A 13,377-nucleotide genomic window follows, 5' to 3' on the forward strand; every position below is an offset into this window, starting at 1 on the left:
AACGTGCTATAATAATATATACTTTATATAAGATCGTATCTCTGATCATACCTAGACGAGCCACACAGCGGGTAATACTGCTCGTTACAGAGATCTAATAGATATACAGTTAGGAGAGATATTTGGACAATCGTGTTTTATTCAATCAATGCAATATTATTTTCATCTGTTAAACACTGGACTTTTCGGGACACTTCGAATTTCGTTTGGGGGGTGGGGGGTGGGGGGTCCCTTCCAACACCTTCCTCTTGGATTAACGCTTGCAGTCCTTCAGGACAACATCTTATGCTTAAATTGATGCAACAAATTAAATTGAAATGAACTTAATTAATATAGCGAATATTTCTTTTATTCTTTATTAATATGTCTTTACCATAGTTTGACACCCAATAGCCGATGTAGCCTATTTTTCGTGCTTGGGTGTCGTTAAACTTTCATTCATTCATTATTAATATGTATTAGTATAGCCGGGGTGGGGTGGATGGGGACAATCACCCCTCTTTTTTCCCCAACATCTTTTATATTTACCTGTCGCCCCATAACACGACTCATACCCAGTGTGTGTTCTTCCTCCCAATGTGGGTGCCCCCCCCCCCCCCCCACACACACACATTAAAAAAAATACCTGCTACGCTAAAACCTACGCCCCCCACCCCACCCCCTACTTCATCATCAGTCCTGATAATGAAACAATAAAAACAATCAAACAATCACTTACCTCTATCGATATATCCATCAACATTTGCAGGAAATATTGGAACAGTAGTTAGATGTCATCATTAGGTAGTATTAGATCCATGCAGAGATATTTTACATTTATACACATTTAAAATAAATATGATTATAAATGTCAAACAGCGATCTTTTCGCACATTTCTGAAGTTAAACAAGATTCCGACGAATGTGCGTAGTATCGCTTTGACATCAATAAGCATAGTAAAACGTAAAAGCATTGTTGACGTCACGTCAAAGGAATGTTGACGTTTTTATGGTAACGTCTTCGGCAATTTTCGTAACTTAACGGAGCACCCTCTCACTGGATCCAATCCGCGCCAATCTAATTAAAATTAGCTCCACTATTACATGTGGATCTAAGACAAGCCAGTTGGAGCTCATGTCCACCAATCAAAACCTTACTTGCAGAATCCTGCCAGTGATTTAAAAATAATTGGAAAACATTCCGAATTATCCTGAGGGTATACGACATGTTTCGCGTGAATTACGAATGCCTTAAAACATGTTTTATTTTATAAAATAAATAATTTGTAATGTAAAACTGAAGACTGATTTAGTTTGGGTTTTTTTTATAAATAAATAAATAATTTTTAATGTAAAACTGAAGACTGATAACCCACCCCGTACGTATTGGTATGGTTCGCTGTACTGAGGCCACTAAAATAGACTCGCCCGATATTTTTAGAATTTGTATGCTCCCAAATAACGTTATAAAAGGCGAAGTGTGATTGGTCAATATTTAAATTATTATTTACAGACGAAATGTTACCTGGACATTGGGGACTACGCAGTGTTGTTAGCAATCCGATTAAAATTAGTTCTACTGGTCTAAATAAGGCATTCGTAATTCACATGAAACATATCGTATACCCTCAGGATAATTCGGAATGTTTTCCAATTATTTTTAAATCACTGGCAGGATTCTGCAAGTAAGGTTTTGATTGGTGGACATGAGCTCCAACTGGCTGGTGTTAGATCCACATGTAATAGTGGAGCTAATTTTAATTAGATTGAATCCGCGCCTGACAAGGAATAGAAGTAGCGAAGAACAATGTACAGTAATAATCCACTGCCCGTCACCGGCATGATTGAAGATGCAACAAATATTAAGTACAGTGGACTCTGTCCAAACCGGAATCTATCTAAACCGGATTTCTGTGTAAACCGGAACAGTTTTAAAGTCTCGGCCAGCTAGGCAGCTACCAATAATTTATTATGAATAAAACTCTGCCTAAATCGGATTCTGTCTATTCCGGATTTCAGATGTAAATTCAAGAACAAACGATGTTTATGTAGTAATTAGCTCTGTCTACACCGGCACGCGATCTTACCTCTGCTGTCTGCCTGTGGTCACCTCTTAAACAATGACGTGATGTGATGTCATATCTTAACCTGTCGGCCATCCTTATTGGAGGATTTAAAGGGACACACCCTAGTTACGGCTAGTCGTTAACCATTACGTCGTTGTTTTTCGCTATTAAACCCATTTTTTTCACAAATAAAATTGCACTTTACTTACCGTTTATTATTTAGAATATACATTTCCATTCACCTGAAGTGTTTTTTGGTAATCCTGGTTTTTGTAATACCACAAAATGCATTTTTCGTATTTCATAAAATGGCACGTGCCTCTGAGAAAAAACCGTTGAGCAGACAAGGTCTAATCTATTTTTAGAGGGGATATTTCCATTTCAATGTCACAGACGTTGGTATACCACGTGACGTTTGTCATTTTGGTTCGGTTTGTTTTCTCGTGCACGGTTCGCGCAATCAACATCCGATTTGTTGTTGTTCATTTGTGAGATTTTTCTTCACAGTTCGTGAACATTTTCAGTAACAATAAAGTTCAGACAAGTAAGTGTCTCAATACAAAACGTTACAAACCCTTAAAACCAATAATTTTGCTAAGTCTTACGATATCTGGAGAGGGGATACAACCAGGACAGAACAGTTGGAACATGTCCAGGAGAGGTGAAAGAAACGCACCCCAAGTCTGTGAAATTTGTCGTGACGTAGGCATTATTGTGCTTCGAGCGACATCTACCGGTGACATCAGAATACTAACTTTCAAAATTATTTCAAGCAATTGGGACATTGGGATTCCCATGGTATTTATCGATATAAAACCTGCTTTTTCACGTCATTTGATAAAAACGTGATCTAAGTGTGTTACAGGTTTGTAGATTAACCAAATTATAATTTATTTCCGCTGGATGGAACTAGGGTGTGCGGCTTTAATGATATATATATATATATATATATATATATATATATATATATAATAGTTGTACATAAAATTATTGAGATGTATTTTTATTTCTGTGTGTAGGATTGGGGTATTCACAAGAAAAATGAATAGCTTGGTCATTATGCAGCGCTAAGTGAATGTATTGTGAAGCTGCAATCTCTGGGTTTATATAGGCTATATATTATTCAACCATTTAAAATAGAGCTAGCTTTTCGTCCATATCGGCGAGATTATTTCTTATGAAATATACAAAGAAACAAACAGTAGATTTACCATAATTGTATGGTGGTGTTTGCTCAATTTGTTAAGCTTTGAAGGAAGGAAATGTTTTGTTTAACGACGCACTCAACAGATTTTTTTTTTTTACGATTATATGGCGTTATATGATTATAAGGACCACACAGATATTGAGAGGAAACCCGCTGTCGCCACTTCATGGGCTACTCTTTTCGATTAGCAGCAAGGGATCTTTTATATGCACCATCCCACGGACAGGATAGTACATACCACGGCCTTTGTTACACCAGTTGTGGAGCACTGGTTGTGTTAAGCTTTGAATAACGTACAGCATTTGTTTTAATGCAATATAATATTATATCGCTGCTGTGCAACACGAATGAAAAATATTTAGGGGTCACAAGCTTGTGACCTTTAACTTTCTCCAAAGGAGGGGACACGGGACCCCTGTGACACCTCCCCCCCCCCCCCAACCCGTTGGATCCGCCTCTGCAATGAATCTGGATGAAAATGGTGTACCACGTTGCATTTAAGAGATTTAAGGAATGTTTTGTTAGCCATCTTCATTTATGTAAACAAAAAATTAAATAATTTAAAAAAAAAACATTATTCGCAGGAACATTTTTTGCTATAGCAATATTGAATTCAATCTTTATACTAAATGACCGGCCTCGGTGGCGTCGTGGTAGGCCATCGGTCTACAGGCTGGTAGGTACTGGGTTCGGATCTCAGTCGAGGCATGGGATTTTTAATCCAGATACCGACTCCAAACCCTGAGTGAGTGCTCCACAAGGCTCAATGGGTAGGTGTAAACCACTTGCACCAACCAGTGATCCATAACTGGTTCAACAAAGGCCATGGTTTGTGCTATCCTGCCTGTGGGAAGCGCAAATAAAAGATCCCTTGCTGCTAATCGGAAGAGTAGCCCATATAGTGGCGACAGCGGGTTTCCTCTCAAAAAAATCTGTGTGGTCCTTAACCATATGTCTGACGCCATATAACCGTAAATAAAATGTGTTGAGTGCGTCGTTAAATAAAACATTTCTTTCTTTTTATACTAAATGATGTATAAATGTATTGGGAATAGATAATGGTAGCTGCACAAATAAAAACTGTCGCATATTACTACTAAGCAGAGTTAATCAGTGGCTTGTACCCTGTATACAGTGGACAGTGCACCTGCAACCATAACGTGTAAGTCCCTGATTTGATGCTAGGAAACTGGAAAACTGAGAACAGTACATGTTTTGACTTCTCTTGTATTTTATGTGAATGCATAGTTATCTCCCATGCATTGCATTGCTATCGGTTATATCCTTTGAATTCTGCATTATCGTGCTCGTTCCAAACAGTCCCCTCACCACCACCCCCAACTGATGATGAATTATTGATATATATAATATATATTTATACATTTAATAGACGAATAAAAGCAGCACAACTTTCCAGACAGTCAATACACCAGCCATATGAGAATAATGAAATGTGGTTGAAAATAATATAATATTTACAATTTTAATACCAAATAAACCGTTTGTGCGTTCAGGCACGGATGCAGGATTTCTGAAAGGGGGGGGGGGGGGGGGGGTGTCCAAATGTGAAGACTGATCTCTACTTTTACACAGCACACCTCTTACAGCTGAACAAATCATGCTCGAATTTACAAAGGGGGGGGGGGGGGGGTCTGGACCCCTGACCCACCCCACCCCCCGGATCCGCTACTGGCGTTACTCAGATCAGTATAGAGTACCCCGAAAATGGAAAGGAGATTATCATTAAAAATGATGCTTGCTGATTAAAAACATTGATTAAATGTTTTAAATGTCATGTGACACCCCCCCCCCCCCCCCCCCCCACCCCCATTTCCTTGCAGGTATAACAAATGTGAGGTTCTACATTTGTAACTGGTGTACTTCCTGCGTATGTTGATACGCTAGTTATATCAGCTTTATTAGTAAATGTTAACATTATCGGCAATAGAAATTGATTGGTCTAATTGAACTAATATTCCAACACAATTTGGGAATAACAAGGGATGTAAATCCTGCTGTTATAAATCGTTCACAGTTACGTCCCTTATACAAATTGTAGTAATAATCGGAAGATTTCGATTTGAATCGATATCGAAGAAAATATAAAATATTTTCGATTATTTCGGCTTGTAATATAGTTACGATTTTTTAATAATACAAATCACACAAATCACATAATCTGTTCCACTGAGCATTTACAGGACAAACTGCCGTCAAGGTTATATTTGGAAACTAGAAATAACTACCCGGACGGGATTTATCTCAATCGGTTGAGTGCTCGCTTGAGGTGCTTGCGTCGCAGGATCGAACCACCTCGGTGGAGCCATTCAACTGACTGGGTTTTTTTTCGTTCCAACCAGTGCACCACAACTACAACTGGTTAAACTCCGTGGTATGTGCTTTTCTGTCTGTGAGAAAGTGCATATAAAAGATCCCCTGTAGCGGGTTTCCTCAAATGACTACGTGCCAGAATTACAAAATGTTTGACATCCAATAGCCGATAATTTATTAATCAATGTGTTCTAGTGGTGTCGTTAAACAAAACAAACTTTAACTTGTCCCAGGGTAAAATGGTAGTTATTGTTCCGGAGAAAATGGTCTGTATGTAACGTCTGCGCCGAACAGAGGTAGATAGCTAACGAACATTCTTCCTATTCCATCAGATAATCTTTGTTTATGATTTTGGCGAGTTATTTCCGCCAACAGACAATATATCCCCAGCGATTGGCTCCCTAACACCTTCGGAGCAAATTACTAAAATTGCCAGACGAGTAATCCCTCCACATGTCGATAATTGTGAAAGTTTGAAATAAATACACATTTTAAAATCCGTATAAAGCCGTGGATGGACAATTAGGGTTTCACTGAGGGAGTCACTGACCTAACATTATCCACCTCTCTTCGAGGCGACAGAAAAACAGATTTAAATTATTTCAGAATGCATCTAAGAGCATTTATAATTAAAACATTTTAGAACGCAGCAACTTAAAAACAAATAAAAAGAGTTAACATTTTATAATGATGCGGATTTGTGCATATTTTCGTGCATCAGTTTGTAAGATGAGCTGGGGGCATGGCCCCCAAGACTTTCTCCCGGCCCCAGTGGCTTTCAAATAGTACGAATTAAACAAATGTATAAATGTGTTGCTTGTGTGGTACAAAATGTATGAAGGGCAATTACTGGAGTTTGGGAATCATTACTGTGTAGTTGAAAATCAAAGTCTGTCATCTCCATATTGGCATTATTAACCTTCTGGTAAAGAAAACGGCAGACCTTGGTGCTCTCTTGAGGTCGGATATATTCCTTCGTTTCCAGATCATTGATTCAAATTGTGAAAGACGACATAATGAAATAAACTCACTTTTGTGAGCTCCATTGAAAATCTATTTTTGTTTTTATACCGCGAGATTTAATTCCCGGCATGCAATGCTCCACGAATAAAAAGATCAGGATATCTGGCAGTACCGTGTGAAAACAAGGTCAGTTTTCTTTTCCAAACAGAGCGTAATTTGTTTTCCTCGTTTTAATTCCCCGTGGGTCTAGCTTTTATTTACTAATGTAATGAACTTCCGCGCTAACCTGGTTACCCTGCACTGTTCATGTTGAATGTGATGCGCATCGTAACGTGTCTTGAAATGCCACTCCATAGACTGGAGCTCGTGTGGATTGTAGGAGAGAGTATCATTAATACAGATGTCTCTCTGTGTGTGTGCGTGCGTGTGTGTGTGTGTGTGTGTGTGTGTGTGTGTGTGTAACATATATACATATGTATGTGTGTGTCCGTTATATATATATATATATATATATATATGTGTGTGTGTGTGTGTGTGTGTGTGTGTGTGTCCGTTATGTATGCATGTGCGTGTATATACACATAATTATGTGTGTTCGATATGTATGTGTGTGGTGGTGGTCATGGTGTGTGCGTGTGTGCAGATAAAAAAGGTTAGTTTGTTTTGTTTAACGACATCACTAGAGCACATTGATTGATTCATCATCGGCCATTGGATGTGAAATATTTTGTAATTCTAACATATAGAGAGGAAACCCGCCACATTTCCCCATTAGTAGCAAGGGATCTTTTATAACCACCATCCCACAGACAGAATACTACATACCACGACTATCAATACACAAGTCATGGTGCACGGGCTGGAACGAGAAATAGCCCAATGGGCCCACCGACAGGGATCGATATAGAGCAAGCGTGAATCAGGCGAGCTCTTTACCACTGGGATACGTCCCGCCCCAAACAACAACCCCCCCCCCCCCCACCAAAAAAAAACCAAGAAAAAAACAAAAAAAAAAACAAAACAAAAAACAATGAAACAAACAAAACAAACAAACAAACAAAAACATACAAACAAATTCAAACAAACAAACAAAAACAAGCAAAACAAAACCCCATTTTCTTCAAAAACAAAATACATCGAGGTAATGTATGGAAGTGTGGTAAAGAATACAATAATAATAATAATAATAATAATAATAATAATAATTAAAAGAAACCCATGCTGTGACCCTTGTACCACGATGAGAAACAGCACACGCAGGTCATGGTCCGGTGGGTTGGACTCAAGATAGACTGGGGTAGGTTTAGAGTGGGTGGAGGTATTATAGGTAGATTTTAGGATTCGTCAGGTGCACTGTTTAAAAGTCATACAGTTAACAGACAAGACAAACAGCCTTCTTTAGGTAGCGTTATTCCAAATAACACTTCGCCGGGTCCAAGTTCGCAGTGCCGTGAACTTTCATTACAGTATTTAATACTGGCATGCCTACTATTAGCGATATATAATATGACAGTTTGTTTTGTTTAACGATACCACAAGAACAATTGATTAATCAATCATCGGCTACTGAATGTCAAACATTTGGTAATTGTAATTCAGTCTTCACAGGAAAACCACATTTTCCGAATAGCAGCACATTCTCAAGGACAGGACAGCACATACCACGGCCTTGGATATGCCATTCATCGGACACTCATTGGGAATGGGGAAAAACAGTGGATCCGCCGAAGAGATTTGATCCTTAGACACAAGTACCGCGAACGAGGCTTTACCGATAAGATCATTTGCAATAAAATATTGTTTTATCTGGCCTGTTACAGCTGTATCTTTAGACACATATGTACTATTGTTGTTTGTGGGATTTCATTTGATGGTATGCACCCATTAATATGATCGTTAAATAATATATTAACTCTTATCTTCTAACGGGTGAAGGTTTTGAAACATTCTACTCAACGTATGTACTCAATCACGTTTGTGTATTCGGGTGTAAACCTAACACAGAGTAAACCAGCGTAAATCCACTAGTAAGGTACGGTGTGATGGAAACACATGAATGGATTTTTTTAATAAAAAATATATAAACCTGAGGGGGTCATTAAGTTTTGTAAAAAGACACAGTATTGGCTGCAAGGTCGACTTGTTTCATTCAGGCGGCCATTGTTGAGTCCTAACGTCCAATCCGACTCCCAGTTCATCTTGCTAAGCAGAGTTCCTCAAGTGGAAAATCAAAGTACGGTTAAAAACCTTCCAGGAGTTCATTTCTTCTCAGGCGAGTGTGTTTTCACAATATACGGAATACCAAATGACCGCACGGTATCGTAAAGCGCCGCCATTAACCGGGTTTAGCCTCCTTCTGGCAAACACCTGTCGCCATTACAAACTCGGCGAATACAAAAGACGAAGAAACAGAAAAACGGAATCTGATTTGTAATTAAAACGCAGATTGCTTTTCGTGTTCGGGATGTATTACTTTACCCTGGAGACACGCCACGTTTCGCAGAAATATCACTTCCTCCCTAAGCCATGTGCTTTTATGGACACGGCGCCGTCTTTAATGTACGTGTTTATAGATTTTTTACCTTCGTACTCTGTTTTACTTCGTATATTAAAACGAGAAAAAAATCAATACACCCTACTAGATTAAAGAAACATTGCCACATTAAAGGTTTTAGGAAATAATAGTTTATAAGATGATGAAATCGTGCATATGAATCTATACTTGCACAATAAAATCAATAAATGTCTTTATCAATTTTCCTTAAAAATCCCCTCGCAATTAGTCGAGCGGATATAGCGACTTGGTACGTACAAGGTACGTACACCACGACCTTACCGCTCTTGAGACTTCATTTCTCGTCACATTTTCATAAAACTTCATAATTCAAGGTCACTGTTACTAAAACAGAAACTAAGACGTCTTTGACCAGTTGTGGGGTACTGGATGGAACGAGGAAAAACCTCAATCAGTTGAATGGATCTACAGAATAGGTTCGATACTGCGATGCAAACACTTCAAGCGAACATTCAACCGACTGAGCTAAATACCATCCCCGAAAAATACCAAATCATCCCGTGGATAGCTTAGCCAGTTTTGTGAACAACTTGAGTTCAGACGATCACCGGCCTCGGTGGTGTCGTAGTTAAGTCATCGGACATAAGGCTGGTAGGTACATGGTTCGCAGTCCGGTACCGGCTCCCGCCGAAAGCGAGTTTTAACGACAATAAGACCACTACTGTAGTGGAGTCAGCATTCTTAGCCTAGACATTTTACAAGCAGAAAGCACATCAAGCATTTAACACGACGCTGAAACCAACAGCAACAACATGGCACAAATTATGAAATTGTTGGGGGTGGGGAATTGATGGGTTTACTGTACTTTAAAAACAATACAGTAAAAAAAATCCTGGGGAAAGGCCTGCACTACACCCTCATCTCTTTCACTAGCAACTAACAACTAACCCACTGAAATTATATTGCACTGAATGGAGTGATCAATGGTAGCGTGCAGTCTTAAACTGTGCGAAGGTCTAATCAAAGTAAACCTCCAAGGTAAGAAGTGACACTCTATTATATCCTCGGTGAGTACCACACAGTGTTTCTGAGGCGCATTAAACAGGTACGCCTGTCCTGTGGTATGAAAGGTGATGAAGATAAATCTACGAGATAACCATCTGCTATTTACTTGTCAAATTGCGAAATCCACGAGAGTAGCAAACATGCCCTGGTTCATGACTGGGAAGCTGACAGGTCGCAAACGATCATGAAATTGGTTCCAGACAGAATCTATAACAACAGACACTTACCTGTCCGCACTGGCCCGATCTCAACACGGATTCCGTCCAACATTCAGCAAGAGAATTCGTGTACCCTACGGAAACCAACGAACCGTCGCATTCTGCTGACCAAACTACAGCACGCGCGATGCACGTGCGGGATTTCAGCATCCTTCGTGTCGTCTGACTTTCCACATGAGTGAAAGTGAGAACAACCCGAACGGTTGTATTTGTAGTAAACGTCATTACACTTTCTGGACCTCCGTGCAGTGTAACAACAACTTGTATACGAGCGGAAAGGCCAAATATCTGACCATCAGCTAGTCCATATTCATCAGAATCAGAAGAAGAAATAGACGAAGAAGAAGAATTAGTCGAGGAAGAAGAAAATAATGATGTTAAGTTAGGAAGGAAATGTTTTTTATTTAACGACGCACTCAGCTCATTTTATTTACGGTTATATGGCGTCAGACATATGGTTAAGGACCACGCAGATATTGAGAGAGAAAACCCGCTGTCGCCACTTCATTGGCTACTCTTTTCGCTTAGCAGCAAGGGATATTTTATATGTACAATCCCACAGACAGGATAGTACATACGACGGCCTTTGTTACACCAGTTGTGGAGCACTGGCTGGAACGAGAAATAGCCAAATGGGTCCACCGATGGGGATCGATCCTAGACCGACCGCGCGTCAAGCGAACGCTTTACCACTGGGCTACGTCCTGCCCACTATTAAGATAGGAGAGAAAGCTAGGAAAATAACAGATAAAAATCAGTCTTAAAACTGGTTCACATCTGATGCATTACTGCTAATGGGAAAATGTAGCTGGATTCTTCTAAGACTACGTTTCCAAAAATGAGCAAATGTTTGCAGTCCAATAGCCGATGATTAATACATGAAAGAAAATGCTCTAGTTGCGTCTTTAAACAAAACTAACTTTAATTAAAGTGACAGACCTTAGTTTTTAAACACTATATCGTATATTTCTCTATTAGAGCAGTTTTTAATCATTGAAATCAGGCATTACTTAGATTTTGCTGTTTAGATTATCCATTTTCATACATGAGAAGTGTTTGGTCATCCAGGCGTTTTCAATACCAAAATTAAAAAAAATTTTTTTTAAAAACGTACGTCTTTCTGAGAAGTAACGGTTATGGAGACGATCTCTAGTCTACTTGGTATGGGTGTTTCAACGTCACACTCTTGTTTCACTGTATTGTAACTTTATCAAACTGTGTTACAGGAGTGTAAGTTAACCAAACTTAGTGTCCATTTTCACAGGTAGAAACTAGTGTCTGCAACTTTTACACATAATGCATTTTCAGATGGGTGGTCGCTTTCTAGACTGCTTTTTGCACCTAACGTTATATGAATGTGATATGATGAAAAGTGATGTTCCCAGTCTAATTGTTCGCGAGCGCTCGGCCTCCAACGCTATCACTATTTACAGGGGCGGATTATGGGGAGGGGGGATCCCAGTTGCACGGACCCCCCTCCCTGGCTACAAAAAACAAACCCCAACACGCAGATCTAAATTGATGTCCACGTAAAATTTATAATTTCAAATTATAAACATTTACATATCGTTTCGGAAACCCCCTTATCTTAAGCATAATCCGCCCCTGGTTTAGGAAGGTAGCCAGCCAGCCTCTTAGCTTATTAGGGTATAAAACATCGAAGAACATTTGAACATGTATGGTATGCTGTCACTGTCACCATCGTTGTGTATGATATTTTTGTCATATCACTACGTATGTCACTGTTTCTATGTACAATATCACAATGAAGTAATTTAGTGGTGTAGGAAGGTGCCAAAAAGTGGGGGAGTACACTTTTATATTTACACACTTTTACACTATTAAACAGCAAATATAAAGCAAAATATCTGAAAAGTGCTTCATACGCCAGTGGTTATAATACTTTTGTCAATATTGCTGCGCGTCACTATCATTGTCAATATATCGCCATGATATTTTTTATAACCTACATGAAGTTATGTGACGTAGAGTTTTTTTAAAAATTCAAAAACCCAGACTTCTTGATGAAGCCACTGTTTGCGTCTAATAACAGCACATTACAATTTCGATATTTTCAAATTAATTATACATCATTAGTTAATTAAGATTGTGTGTCGAATAGTCTAATGTGTAGTCAGGACGTACCCCAAAGGTTTAGCGCTCGCCTGATGCGCAGTCGGTCTAGGATCGATAAATTAGGCTATAGCTCGTTCCAGCCAGTGCGCCACGATTGGTATATGCTATCCTGTCTGTGGGATAGTGCATATAAAAAATATCTTGCTATTAATGAAAAGATGTAGCGGGTTTCCTCTCTAAGACTATATGTCAAAATTACCAAATGTTTGACATGCAATAGCCGATGATTAATAAATCAATGTGCTCTTGTGGTGTCGTTAAACAAAACAAACTCACAGTTCACTATTAAAATAGCAAAATGAAAAATGGTTCTGGTAACTACGAGAATGCACCTTTAAATTTGATTTATACTCTGAAATTACTGCGAGACAAACAACCCTGTGTGTTAATGCGCCACCTGGCCAGTAGGCGTGGTTTCAGTGACGTCATGATAGATGGTTTTATTTCAATGAAATGCGGCGCTAAGTCTTCACACCTGATGTCTGGTACACCTGTCTCGTGCTAATAATACCTGCTCCATCACCGGGCAACACTCGCATAGCAAGGCAGACACCATTTCTTCATTTCATTTCAACTTATCTTTCGTGCTTATATCAAGGTTCAAGCACGCTGTCCTGGGCACACACCTCAGCTATCTGGGCTGTTTGTCCAGGACAGGGGGTTAATTGTTAGTGGTTAGTGAAAGAGAAGAGGGTGTAGTGGCCTTACACCTACCCATTGAGTCGTTAAAGCTCGCTGATATCCAATTACTGTGTAAGTTCGCTAAGTTGGGCACACACACAGACACGCACACACACACAGTTAATGCACGAACTGTGGCGTACACGCGGGCGCGCGCAGACATACACCTCAGCTATCTGGACTTTCTGTCCAGAATAGTTGTTAATGATTAGCGAG

Source organism: Gigantopelta aegis, chromosome 8, assembly GCF_016097555.1.
Source record: "Gigantopelta aegis isolate Gae_Host chromosome 8, Gae_host_genome, whole genome shotgun sequence".
Classification (NCBI taxonomy): Eukaryota; Metazoa; Mollusca; class Gastropoda; order Neomphalida; family Peltospiridae; genus Gigantopelta; species Gigantopelta aegis.